The following is a 14531-nucleotide window of genomic DNA, read 5'->3' on the forward strand; positions in this document are numbered from 1 at the left end:
TGCACTCTCGGTGCCACAGGCGATTTGCTGCCCCTGCCTCGCCTCCCCTTTGACCTCCATTTTGTTCTCTCTTGTTGTTCCCAGGCACGCCCCTCCTCCCCGCTACCGCCTCCCAGCTGCTGACCCTCCCACGCTCCGCCCCCTCCACCATCCATTAAATGCCAGATGTCCCAACGCGCAGCGTCCACGCGCTGCGGCCGCGCCGAAGGTGCGCCAAAGGTAAGCCCGTCTACGCCCGTCCGCGCCTGGACCGTGCCCAGCGCCCGTCCCCCTGCTCTATGCCGCCCCCAACCCCCCAGAGTAACTTATGATGCCGCTACTCTCCTCGCCCTCAACCCCGGACGCACCCCACTTTGCTGCGAAGCTACCCCAGGACGTACCCACGGCCCATTCGCCTGCCTCTCCTGCAAGTTCAACTGCTTCAGGACCCTCACCAAACACACTTCCTCCACGCACAGCTCCGAACCCAACCGCCTGAAATGCATCCTACTGAACACCCGCTCGGTCCACAGACATGCAACCGAACTCTGGGACCTAATCGACACTGCGTCACCTGACATAGCCTTCCTTACTGAAATATGGATGAATGCTTCTTCTGCCCCCGACATCGCCATAGCCATACCGGACACTTACAAGATCATTCGAAAAGACCGCACCGATCAAACTGGAGGAGGCATCGCCATCGTCCATAGAAACACCATCAAAATTACATCCAGCTCTGACGACAATCTTGCAACCGCCGAACACCTCCACTTTCAGATCCACACCGACCCCAGGACCACACTTAGAGGAACCCTCATTTACAGGCCCCCAGGCACCCGATCTCAATTCAGCGACGACATCACTGACTTCGTCAGCCCGCACGCCCTCGCCTCCGAGAACTACATTCTTCTAGGAGACCTCAACTACCACCTTGACAACATTCTCGACAACAACACCACCACCCTTCTGGACAACCTGTCCAATCTCGGACTCAAACAACTTGTTGACACCCCCACTCACATAGCCGGACACACGCTCGACCCTATCTTCAAGCAAGCACATCTCCTTCGATCACACTACAGCTCTCCACTGGACGGATCACAGCTGTGTTCACTTCAGCTACAAAACAACCCTGACCCACAACCGTCCACAACCCATTCCCCGGAGAAAATGGAACAAAATCACCACCGACCAACTCCTCACATCACTCAGCCAAAACACTCCCACCCTAGCAACGGACCCAGACCTAGCGGCCACCAACCTCAGGCATTGGATTACCCACAGTGCGGACGAACTAGCCCCCCTGAAAAAACACCAGCCGAAATCATCCAGCAAAAAAGCTCCCTGGTTCAATGACGACCTTAAAAAATCCAAGAAGACATGCCGCACCCTGGAGAAGAATTGGAGAAAAGAACCAACCTCAGACAACATGGCCTCCCTCAAGACAGCAACCCGCAAACACCACCAACTGATTCGATCCGCCAAGAAATCAGCATTAAAGGACCGTCTCGACAACAATTCTCATAACAGCAAGGAACTCTTCAACATCGTCAAAGAATTCACCAACCCCCCCGCAGCATCCAACGACATCACTAACTCCCAAGACCTCTGCGATGCGCTATCCTCCTTCTTCTACAACAAAATTGCCGACATCCACAACAGCTTCAAGAATACTCCCAATGACCAACTCACCCCACCCCCTTCAGATCCCACCCCTCCAACTAACTACCTCAACTCCTGGACCCAATCACCATTGAAGACACCATTCGCCTCATGAACTCAATCCACTCTGGCTTACCTTCTGACCCCTGTCCCCACTACATCTTCAACAAAGCTGACTCCATCATCGCTCCCCAACTCCGCGATGTCATCAACTGCTCCTTCAACTCCGCCACCTTCCCAGAAATATGGAAACACGCCGAACTCAGCGCCCTTCTGAAAAAACCAACAGCAGACCCCTCAGAACTGAAAAACTACCGACCCATTTCCCTCCTCCCTTTCCCGGCCAAAGTCATCGAGAAAAAAGCCGTCAATAGCCAACTCGCAGCCTTCCTTGAATCCAACAACTCCCTAGATCCCTCACAGAACGGCTTTCGAGCCAAACACAGCACCGAAACCGCCCTCATTGCGGCGACCGACGACATCCAAACACTCCTGGACAACGGTGAAACAGTGGCACTCATTCTACTCGACCTCTCCGCCGCCTTCGACACGGTCTGTCACAACACCCTCATACAACGCCTCAACAACATCGGCATACAAGGAAAAGCCTTGGACTGGATCATCTCGTTCCTAGCCGGGAGAACCCAGAGAGTCCGACTCCCCCCTTTCTAATCAGAACCCACCGAAGTCATCTGCGGTGTAGCTCAAGGCTCCTCACTCAGTCCCACCCTCTTCAACGTCTACATGAGTCCCCTCGCCTCCATCGCACGTCAACACAATCTCAACATCATCTCCTACGCCGACGACACCCAGCTAATCCTTTTCCTCACCAAAGACCCCAACACCGCCAAAAACAACCTTCACGAAGGTATGAAAGAAGTAGCCGAATGGATGAAACAGAGCCGCTTAAAACTCAACTCTGACAAAACGGAGGTGCTCATCCTATGATCCTCCCCCTCAGCCTGGGACGACTCCTGGTGGCCTTCCGCTTTGGGATCTGCGCCCACACCCACAGACCATGCACGTAACCTTGGCTTCATTCTAGACTCCTCCCTCTCAATGTCCAGACAAGTCAACGCCGTATCGTCCTCCTGCTTCAACGTCCTCCGCATTCTCAAAAAGATCTTCCGCTGGATCCCCCTCGAAACAAGACAGACTGTTACCCATGCACTGGTCACGAGTCGACTGGACTATGGCAACACACTCTACGCCGGAATTACAACAAAATTGCATAAAAAGCTCCAGCGCATCCAAAACGCATCAGCGAGACTCATATTAGACATCCTGCGCCGAGAGCACATCTCCGGTCACTTAAAAAACCTCCACTGGCTTCCCGTCAACAAAAGAATTACCTTTCGCCTTCTTACCCACGCACACAAGGCCCTCTATAAGCTAGGACCCGAATGCCTCAACACCCGACTGTCCTTCTACAATCCCATCCGCCAACTAAGATCATCCAATCAAGCCCTCGCCGCAGTCCCGCGCATCCGAAAAACCACCATGGGTGGCAGATCCTTCTCCTTCCTGGCTGCCAAGACCTGGAACTCACTCCCCACCCACCTCCGCCTTACTCAGAATCACATCTCCTTCAGAAAAGAACTGAAAACATGGCTATTCGATAAACAGTAAACCCCTCCCTCCAGCGCCTTGAGACCCTCTGGGTGAGTAGTGCGCTTTATAAATGCATGAACTTGAACTTGAAGAAATGCATCGGTCGCTAGGGCGTCTGGATCCAGCCTCCATCTGAAAAATTCTTTCAGTTGTTGATTCAATCTTAATGCACACATGTCCATGAGACATGGTCCTCGGTGGTAATGGAGCTCCTGGACAATTCGGGCATCCAACATCCAGTCGGTGAAGTCTGCCAGATGTCTGGAATGCCAAGCACCCACTGTCTTCTGGTGGCACGTCCAGATGTTCCTCTATCACTTAAATACGTTGCTGAAGGCAGAAGCGCCATAACACCTTGGCTATCTCTACAAACATTCACAATTTCATGCCGCCCAATTTGTTGGCATAATAGAAAGCTGAAACGTCGTCCATCCTCAATAAAATGTAGCAACTCACTTTGTTGGGTGCAAATTCTTGATCGCAAAGGAGCCCGCCAACACTACCAGGGAGCTGATATGCATTTTCAATTCCTCTGTGGTCCACCAGCCCCCTGTGGATAGCGTCCCACATCGTGCTCCTCTTCCCCCGCGTCTGACATCAGACTCTATCTTGACCTTTGGAAGGGATCCAATGATCTCCCTGCCAAACCACGCTTCCACGTGCCCACGCAACTATGTCAGTTTCGACCTAGATTCGATCAATATTGAGACATGATTGGAGTATGCCTGGCCACTAGAGGCAGGGATATTGTCTGTCTGCTCAGTGCAAACTGAAGTTCCTTCTTAGTTTTTAGTTTGTGGGTGTGAAGGGGTAATTAGGCCATCAGTGAATACACATAAAAGCCCAAAAACTCTATGGATTGTACTGCCGACAGAATCAATTTCTCTGAGTTTATTACAAACACTAGGTACTGAAACAAGCGAATTGCCCAAGACAAATGTTGCATCACTGTGATTGGCAAACAAGTCAGTATGATAATGTCATCTAGATATACAATAAGACACACTCTGTGTATCCCTAGATGTTCCACAAAGCCTTGTTATTTTGTGAAACACCAATGATCCCAAAATCACTCATTTCCCCATTGAAACTGAAGAAAACAATGGTGTGGGATGAAGAATAATCTGATATGCATCTTTAAATCCAGTCCGACCATCAAATTACCAGCCTGAAGGCGATCTTGCAACAAGTGTACCCCTTCCTTTTTGAAGTGCCTGTAGACTATGAAATAATTGAACTCCCAAAAGTTCAAGACTAAACAATAATCTGACCCTTCTTTTTCATCAGGGAGATGGAACTACAAAACCATCTGGCGTCTTGGCGAGACTGAGATATCTTTTCCCAAAAGATGCTGAATTCCTGCATCTCTAAAATTCTGCTCCGCTTTTGAAAACCCGAGAGGGTGATGTCTGGTAGCTTGAAGCTGAATGCTGTAAAACTCCAACTTGAAGTCTGTTACCTTGCCTAGTCGCCAGGTGACTTTAGACAACATGTCCCAGTTGTTAAAGAAAAATATCACTCTGCCTCCCTTCCAAATGTTTGACTTGGAATGATCAATACCCCAAAAAATAAGCATGGAGGGATGTCTCGCTCTGGGCGGTCCCCCCTTAATTTAATTATTGTAGTCCTTCTCAGTGGTAAGGGCATCAGGGGCTGAGTACCCTAGTACTTGACAGCTACTCTCTGTAGACAAATAGTTTTGATCTTGCTGGTGCAAACTCTGGCCTCATTTACAAGAGGCCTGCCCAGCTGGAGCGTCACTTCTTTTTAAAGCTTGTGTGGTGCAGGCCTCTGAATCATATCTAGAAGGCGACGCAAAACGCTTCATAGATATGGAGTAAGGCTAGGCAGCGCAAAGCGCTGCGTTGGCTTACTCTGCATCAAGGAGGTGTTCCATGGGTGTTGCTTTGGGTTTTCCCACGAAACACCCATTTATTTTGACACCGCCCAAGATTTAGACACTCAAGCAAACCTGGGGCAATGCCAAAACCTTACACCTCCCCAAAGCAGGCATAACGAGGAGAAAGGTTTTAATTTCTCCTCTTTCATTCCTCTTTCCATGTGTGCCACGTTCTTCAGCCGACATAGACCCCAGTGCACCATGGTGCAAGGGTGTCTGTGTTGGTGCTCGGCTGCAAAATGTGCGCCTGAAAGGCCAGTAATGCACTGTGTCCTGTACGGTGCATTCCTGCTCTTGCGATCGGCACAGAGGAGTGCACCAAAAAAGACTTGCAATGCTGCTGTATGCCAATTCTTGGTAAATGAGGCCCTCAGTGTTCCCCGATCAGTGTATGAGGTGGTATTGAACGTGTCTTGTTGGTCTAATTATCACAGCTCGGCCATAGGCTTATCGCTCGTGCAAAGCGGAGTGGGCACACTAGGGCGGGTGCATCAAAGCTTGCAGTAGAGGGTACGCTCCTCCGATCAGAGAGGGTGCAGTCTGACCCAAATCTACTGCTCCACAGATGGAAACGATGTGGCAATTACCCACCTATTGCATCACTCGGCAGACAAGGGTAGCACTTTTCTTTCAATTACCTTAACAATCAAATAAAAGAATCAATCAAGAAGCAAATACACCATGCATAAGCTTATATAAGAAGATCTGACCACAACCAGATATATGAATGATAACTGTGGTAAACTTGCTCTTTATATAGTATACCAAAAAGAGGTATACTTTGCATGGAGTCATGAGCGGACGGGGTTTGCTTTAGCAATCTCAAGGTGCTCTTCTAGTGAGTAGTGTGGTCGAGCAGCTTTAGGCTTATCAGAGAGGAGTGTGAGACATCTGTGATACACACAGAGTCAATAAATGGTACACACGACTCAATAAGGAGAGCACCACCAATTTATAAAAATAACACATATCTTGATATATATTTAGGCACTAGAATCACATGGCAGGAGGTTGATCGGTTTGGTGTAGAGTCATCTTTGTGTGAAGGCTCAGTAGCACCAGTGGGTGATGTAGTTGAGTTCTGCTCAGGTGCCGTAGGGAAGGAGAGATGGAATGAGTGCATGGCAAGTGATGGTGTGTTGCGTAAGGTGAAGGAATTGATAGTTAAGGGGACAAGGCGAGAGAGTACTCTTGAGAGTGCGGTCAGACCTTTTCTGAAAGTGATAGATGAATTGTCTATTTTGGACAAAGAGGAAAACATAGTAATGAAGGGCGACAAGTTTATACCACCAATGGATTTGAGATTTACTTTAATTAAATTGGCACACGAAGGCCATTTAGGTCAGTCACTCACCAAAAAAAGGTTAAGAGAATATTTTTGGTGGCCGTCCATGGACCAACATGTGTCTGATTGGGTTGAGAGGTGTTCTGAGTGTTTAGAGAGTGAGAAGAGGTTAAAGTTAGGCAGTCAGGCATCTCATGGCACTATTGAGGATCCTCTTGCTCCTTGGCATTCCGTGTGTATGGATTTTGTTGGTCCTTTCAGTGGTCTGAGTGTGGATTTGAGGTTTGCCCTGGTACTGATTGATGTCTATTCTAGATGGTTAGTTGTGAAGTTTTGCAAGGAAATAACTACTAAGGTGACGATTCAATTGTTAACGAAAATTTTCAGGGAGGAAGGATTGAAATTATTAACCGATAATGGGACTCAGTTAACCTCTGAGGAGATGAGAAAGTTCTTGTGTGCTTGTGGGATTGTTCACAGTAGGACATCTTTATACAACCCACAGGGGAACGGAATGGTTGAGAGGGCAAACCGCATGGTGAAGGGTGCAATCCAAATGGCTATAGCCACTGGCGGTTCGGTGAAATGCATGGTGGAGGAATTAATCTGGGCTTATCGCACGACTGAGAATTATTCTTCTGGTATGATTCCTTTTACTGTGATGAGGGGTCGTGCCGCTGGTACAAAGTTAATACCAGCTTGGATGAGAGAGTGTGTGGGTTTGGGGAATCCCAGTGGTGAGAAGAAGGCTGTGGAGGTGGTTCATACAGACACACAGAAAATCAGGGTGAATGATTTGGTCAAAGTGAAACCTGGACGGATTACTGGTGGTTTGACAAAGTTTAGGGGGCCATTCAAGGTTAAATCTGTCCATGATAGATATGTAATTTTGAACAATGGTGAACATTGGAATCTTAGAAGAGTGGCTCTTTACAAAAGACATGTCAATGTGGATGTGTGTGATGCGGTTGTGAGGGGAAAGGATGTGGTTGATGTTTGTTTTGAAGAAGGAAGTAGTTCAACAAGTAGGGTCAGGAAGCCTCCTTCTTACTTTCAAGATTATTATTGTGATGATCTTTAGTTTTTTTGTTTGGGTTTCTTTTACTCATTCTCTTTTTACAATAACTGAAGGAAAGAGGATATGTTGTATCTTGTTTTCTTTTGTATTACTTTCTTGACACTGTTCCTTTAACCTGTACATTCCTTTTGGATTCTTTCTTACTGTTGTGTTCTTTCTCTTTGCCTGGTGTGGCAGTTGCCTGCTAGCCTGGAGAGGGACAAGAGCTGATACCTGTAGCTTACAATAAATATACTTTCTTATATTATAACTCCATGATGGACATCGTATCTTTCCCCACAACAGTTACCTTTTTACCTTTAATAAGAGATAAGGTTTGTTTGGGAGCAGCTAGTAATGTCTTGTTCGGTGTGTGAAGAATTGTAATTTAAAACCCTCTGTAGTGGTAAAGTCAGATTATAAGACACAATTTTAGAAATGTCACTTTTAAAAAGTTGCTATGCAACAACAACTGTTTTTTTAGGGAAGAGAACAATTTATTTTAAACTAGAGGATTCTGGTCCTGAATAACTAGGACGTGCCAATGAATGGCGTGACACATAAATGATTTTTAAACACAGCAAATGATATTAATAAGCACCACAGACTTCGAAAAACGTATTCTCTCAATAAATCTGACCTCATGCGATTTCTTCTTAAATGGTTCCTTTTTACGACCCTTACAGAACTTGGATACTCTTGATCCATTATCCACCTCTTCACTAAGTGGAGGGATACTTCCCAGTTCATACTTTGATGAAAACATCAAGCAGCACGATGTTCGTACTTTACCGGGCTGTATTGTTGTTTTCTAGTTCTGAGGATGACCTGTTGTGATGTTTATGAACATATCTATTTGAGGTGGTTGAAACGTCAATGATACAAATAGGTGCTCCATACCAATATCTTACATATGTACTGCCAAGAAATTGAGATATGTTTGAACAGACTAAAGAGTTCTAAACGGACCCCGCATTAAGTGATTTTTGTTTCTTGTATATTGTTAATTGTTTGTTTATGTGGTATTACTTTTTATGTCACCACATTTTTCGTATGGTACTGATTTATGTTTATTATTATTATTTTTGTTGAAAAACAGTCCTGTGTCTGTGATGTGTAGCACTTTGCATTTCTGCATTATATGAATGTTATTATGGGGAGAGAATAATTTTTTCTGTGTCTGTGGTGCTTATCAATTTAATTTATGTTTTAAAATCCTGCATTTGCCATGCCATTCATTGGCACATTATAGTTAATCATGACCCAAATGCTCTAGCTTAAAAGAAATTGTTCTCTTCACTCACTACAGAGCCAGTTGCTGTTGTATAGCACTATTCTCCCAGGTTAAGCAGGATACAGGGTTTACCCATTAGAATTCATGGACTTTCAGAAAGTTGCCATTTTGTTGTCTCTTCTGGGTCACTAGACTAGGTGTTGTTGGCAGTTGGCCTCTATGTATTCCTCTCAGACAGCGAGACAATAGAGGGCCTGGGTGTTGGCAGGTTGGGCCATCCAAGGCAGGATGGGGAGGTGGAGCAGGGAACAGCCCTAATTACACTTCAAAGACACTGCCTCAGCTCAAAACCAATGAACTTTGCCCTAGCCTATGTTGCCTGCAGATAGACTGGGGCTAGGGCAAGGAGGCTTTAACTTCCAGACACCCTCCAGTGGGAAAGACTCCAGACGTTTCTCCCACTTCTAAGTGGATACCAGGTATTACAAGCATTGGCATAGCCAATAGGACTCGCCTATGGGACCTTATAAGTGTTTAGTTATCCAGCACAATATCCTTGGTGCAACAACATCAACTGTTGCATTGCTAAACACTTATAAGGTCCCAAAGGAGAGACCGATTGGCTATGCCAATGCTTGTTTTGCATAGTTCTGGATTTGACGAGTAACACAAATCGGTGTATTACAAAGAAAAAAAAAAGAAGAAAATTGTCCAACTCAAATGGACAGTTACTAAATTGCAGCAACGTGTGTTGCTATGCAGTGGAGGGCACTTCGGAAAGGCCGACTCTAACTTTCAATAACATTCCTGTACGATTAAACTAATACGGCTGAAACCTGTGCCCGGACATTAAGTGTCAAACTGGCAAAATAATGAATGGATAGCATCACAAAATGTTCCACATGATGCCACATAATTAACATTTCCTTGTTACATAATTTAATGAACCCAGTCAGATATGTTGGTCCTGCCTTGCCGCATAATTCCAGTGGCCCTCCTCATACAAAGTTAAACCGAGAAACAGAGCAATAGGCAACTCTGGGTGTTCAGCATAAGCCCCCTGCCGACACCAGCTGGATTCCCCTGGGATTACCGCTAAAGTAGTACAAATAGATACTTTCCTCAGCCCCACCAGACATGGTGAGCTTCTGGTGACAACACTGCGGCCTCGCCTGCGGTACCGCGGCCTGTAGTTGGGCTGGCGTCCTGGCTGCGGGTCCTGGCCACCGCCTTCCTTCATCTCACCTTCTCCGCCCTAGAAGAGATGCAGAGTGCAAGCTTAAGGAGATGGGTACAGTCCAGGCTTTACGACCAGCACACACACTTGAAAACACTAAAAGAACAGAACTACAGCCACTTGGAGGGTTAGAGATGTTCAGAGCTCTAGCACTAAGACACTGCCGAGATGCCCCTGCCCAAATGAAAGAAACTGGATCAAACAGGGCAGGTAGCCTCTCTCTACCTCCATCAGTCCATACTTTAGTGCAGAGAGGGACAGACAAGTCTCCTCAAGACTGTATGGTATCAGCAGTACCTCCAATAGCGATGCTTCTGCACGCAGAAACGCGCACCAGAAAGTTTCCAAAGTCCCAAAGGCAACCCCTGAGTTTTGCACCCTAGCAACAAAATGCCTGCAATGGTGTATCTGGATGAGCAGGGTAACTCATCACAAGTGTATAATAGGTTGAACCAATGGGATATATGAGCAAGGGACCTTCATCTTATCACCGCTGACAGCGACCATGTAAAGTCACCACTAGGGGTACAGTGCAGGCCAGACTCTGCCCCTTTGAACCCACTGCACAGGCCAGGCCTGGTGCATTTGCAAAATCCAGGTATGCATGTCAAGAGCACACCCCTGCAGCACTCGGGATACCTGCATTTCCACGAAGGCCCCCAAAGTAGATGTGGATCAAGGGATAAGGAAGGTGCCTACTGTTACAACTAAAATAACCCGCCACCAAGGCGCTCAAAGCAGAGGAACGCATAGTACATGAATCTACTCAGGTTTGTGCTGTAAAGTAAGGCTAGGAACGGACAATTGTACACGGTAGGCCCAGGAGGCTAAAACTTGTACAAAGGCAGCTCCACCTTTAGGCCACATTGTCTGAACCAACTAAACCCCTCCTGAGGAGCCAGAATGCAGGGAAAGCCCAGGCAGAAAGATGCCTACATTCTACAGTTGAGACTATATCAAGACCAACCTCCCACTTGCAAGTAACTCTTGAATGGTAAGGATCTCAGAGCTTGAAAGGGAAGGCAGTCACTGAGCGCACACAGGATCACGCATGCCCTGCCGCGTGCCAATGTTGGAGCACATGGGCAAGTTGACTAGCTTCCCAGACAGACTCACCCCATGCGGTACCGAGCCCCCCCCCACACATAGCCCAGAGCAGCATCACTAGTTAAATTTAGCAGGTACCACCACGACAGCTGTCAGCAAACCCTGCAGAGTAAGCATGCCACTCGACAATACAAAAAAAAAAAAAAAGTTAGCTTCCAAGAGCAGTCTGATCTTTAAATAATACCACTGCCTCCCCTTTAGCAGAGCTCCAAGAATCTCTTTATTCTGTCTCGATGGCCAAAGTCTCACGTCCATTTTTTTTTATCGGTAAAACCTAAAATATACTAGACCTGGATGAACTTGAAGAACCCGGAAACAAAAGCCCGATCGTCACAACTTCTGGCTACTTCAACTCCAACAAGCATTGGCATAGCCAACAGGTCTCGCTTTTGGGACCTTATAAGTATTTAGTTATGCAGCACAATATCCTTGGTGCAACAACATCAACTGTTGCATTGCTAAACAATTATAAGGTGCCAAAGGCGAGAAGTATTGGCTATGCCTATGCTTGTTTCGGTAGGCACGGGGAGATTAAGTGAAGTGCCCAGAATTACAGGACGTTCAGCCGACGCGGAGACTCGAATCCGGTTCCCCAGCTCCAAAGTCCGCAGCTCTGGCTGTTGCGAAAAGGTCAAAAGTCCATGCTTTGTTGCTCATGTGTCTGCCAGTACAGAAAAGCCCTCCAGACTAAAGTGTCAGCAGCGTCTACAAATGAGACAGGAACAAGAAGGCTGCGTGGCTTAAAACGGAAAAAAATGCATTATGTATACTTATTTAAAATCTATCCACAATTTATAGCAAACACCGGTCGCATTCGGGACGAGTGCGGCGGGTCTCTTCAACTCCCTCTAATATATTATGTTTTCATACTGGCTGGAAAGGTGGGGGCGGGGGTTGTCTTATGACTTTTGCAATTGTGGTCATGTTGTAAAGTCGAATTCTGTTACCCTGTCTGATAAGTCCATGGACAGCCACCATTGTAGGGATGGAAGTTCCTTCTGACGGGCTCCTTGTGCCCATCGGATCCGTGCTGGTCGGTCTCTCCAATCGCCACCCATCCTAATGTGGCAGGTGGGAATCTTCATTTCAATGGCGGTGAGACCACCACAGATGGGCTGTCCGTGGTGGTCCCACCATCATCAGACCCATGGTCCATGGACAGCCACCATTGTAGGGATTGAAGTTCCTTCTGACGGGCTCCTTGTGCCCATCGGATTTGTGCTGGTCGGTCTCTCCAATCTTCATTTCAATGGCGGTGAGACCGCCACGGACGGGCTGTCTGTGGTGGTCCCACCATCATCAGGTCCTAAATTACTAACAAATTAAAGATTACGCCTCCTAGCCCATTCCTGCCAGTCCCTGGGATGTAGGGGCACCAGGCCACGCTAGTGTCAGTGTCAGCAGCAGGGAGGGTTCATGCTCACAGCGCACTATGAGCCATCAGACGCATCTTAAGAGCTGAGCTTGGGGCGAGGGTTTGCACAGCACCAGGGGTTCTAGAGGGGCCGCCTCCCAGCCCAGCCCCTCTGCGGGCACGGGAGCTTGCTCACTCCTGCAAGTCCCTGGGATGTGGGGGCACCAGGCCACTCTAGAGCTCAGTGTCAGCAGCAGGGAGGGTTTATGCTCGTCATCAGACGCACCTCAAGAGCTGAGCATGGGGCGAGGGTCTGAGCCCCCCAGGGGTTCTAGAGGGTGCCGCCTCCTAGCCCAGCCCCTCTGCAGGCACCGGTGCTTGCTCTTTCCTGCAAGTCCCTGGGATGTGGGGGCACCAAGCCACGCTAGTGCTATGTGTCAGCAGCAGGGAGGGTTCATGCTTGTCATCAGACGCACCTCAAGAGCTGAGCTTCGGGCGAGGGTCTGTGCTGCCCCAGGGGTTCTAGAGGGGGCCACCTCCCAGCCCAGCCTCTCTGCAAGCACCGAAGCTTGCTCACTCCTACCAATGCCTGGGATGTAGGGGCACCAGTCCATGCTAGTGCTCAGTGTCAGCAGCAGGGAGGGTTCATGCGAGCCATCAGACGCACCTCAAGACCTGAGCCTGGGGCTAGATTCTGCACCGCCCCAGGGGTTCTAGAGGGGGCCACCTCCCAGCCCAGCCCCTCTGCGAGCAACGAAGCTTGCTCGCTCCTGCCAGTCCCTGGGATGTGGGGGCACCAAGCCAAGCTAGTGCTCTGTGTCAGCAGCAGGGAGGGTTCATGCTCGTCATCAGACGCACCTCAAGAGCTGAGCTTCGGGCGAGGGTCTGTGCTGCCACAGGGGTTCTGGAGGGGGCCGCCTCCTAGCCCAGCCCCTCTGCGAGCACGGGTGCTTGCTCACTCCTGCCAATGCCTGGGATGTATGGGCACCAGGCCATGCTAGTGCTCAGTGTCAGCAGCAGGGAGGGTTCATGCGAGCCATCAGACGCACCTCAAGACCTGAGCCTGGGGCTACATTCTGCACCGCCCCAGGTGTTCTAGAGGGGGCCACCTCCCAGCCCAGCCCCTCTGCAAGCACCGAAGCTTGCTCGCTCCTGCCAGTCCCTGGGATGTGGGGGCACCAAGCCAAGCTAGTGCTCTGTGTCAGCAGCAGGGAGGGTTCATACTCGTCATCAGACGCACCTCAAGAGCTGAGCTTGGGGCAAGAGTCTGTGCCTCCCCAGGGGTTCTAGAGGGGGCCGCCTCCCAGCCCAGCCCCTCTGCGAGCACTGAAGCTTGCTCACTCTTGCCAGTCCCTGGGATGTGGGGGCACCAGGCCATGCTAGTGCTCAGTGTCAGCAGCAGGGAGGGTTCATACACGCCATCAGACACACCTAAGAGCTGAGCTAAGAGCAGCCATATCTCTCACTGAGACATGGCTGGATGAAGGTTCGACTCCTGATGCTTTAGAAGCACTACCGGAGGGCTATACCATGCAGAGGCAGGATAGACCCGCTGGCAGAGGAGGGGGTATCGCCATCGTAGCTAAGCATAGTCTACGATGTCAACTGGATACTTCCCCCATTTTAGATAGAGAGGCGGGGAGTTTCACCGTTAAAGTAAATGAAGGCTGTAGGTTGAAGGGCTTTCTTAACTATAGACCCCCAGGCCCGATGGCTCGGTTTGGGGAGAGTCTAGTAGAAGGCATCATGGAGGCGGCACTGCGTGGAGATAAAATCTTGGTATTAGGGGATCTTAATCTCCACCTTATTAACCCCACTGACAACGCTACCAAGGACCTCTGCCAGGCTCTAGTAAACCTCCAACTGAATCAGATAGTAGGTGGTCCCACCCACCAGCTGGGACAGTTGCTAGACCCCATATTTGCCAACTGGGGGGATGTAGAAGCAATGACACCCATCCCCATTCCATGGTCGGATCACTATCTGGTACCATTCTCTGTACGCGTTCCAGGGACAAGATCACTGACGCTAGCTCCGCTATACCACTCTAGGCGGAGATGGGCAAACTTCTCGCAGACTAAGTTCTGTGGGGCACTCACTAA

Source organism: Lissotriton helveticus, chromosome 1_1 (assembly GCF_964261635.1).
Source record: "Lissotriton helveticus chromosome 1_1, aLisHel1.1, whole genome shotgun sequence".
NCBI classification, from domain to species: domain Eukaryota; kingdom Metazoa; phylum Chordata; class Amphibia; order Caudata; family Salamandridae; genus Lissotriton; species Lissotriton helveticus.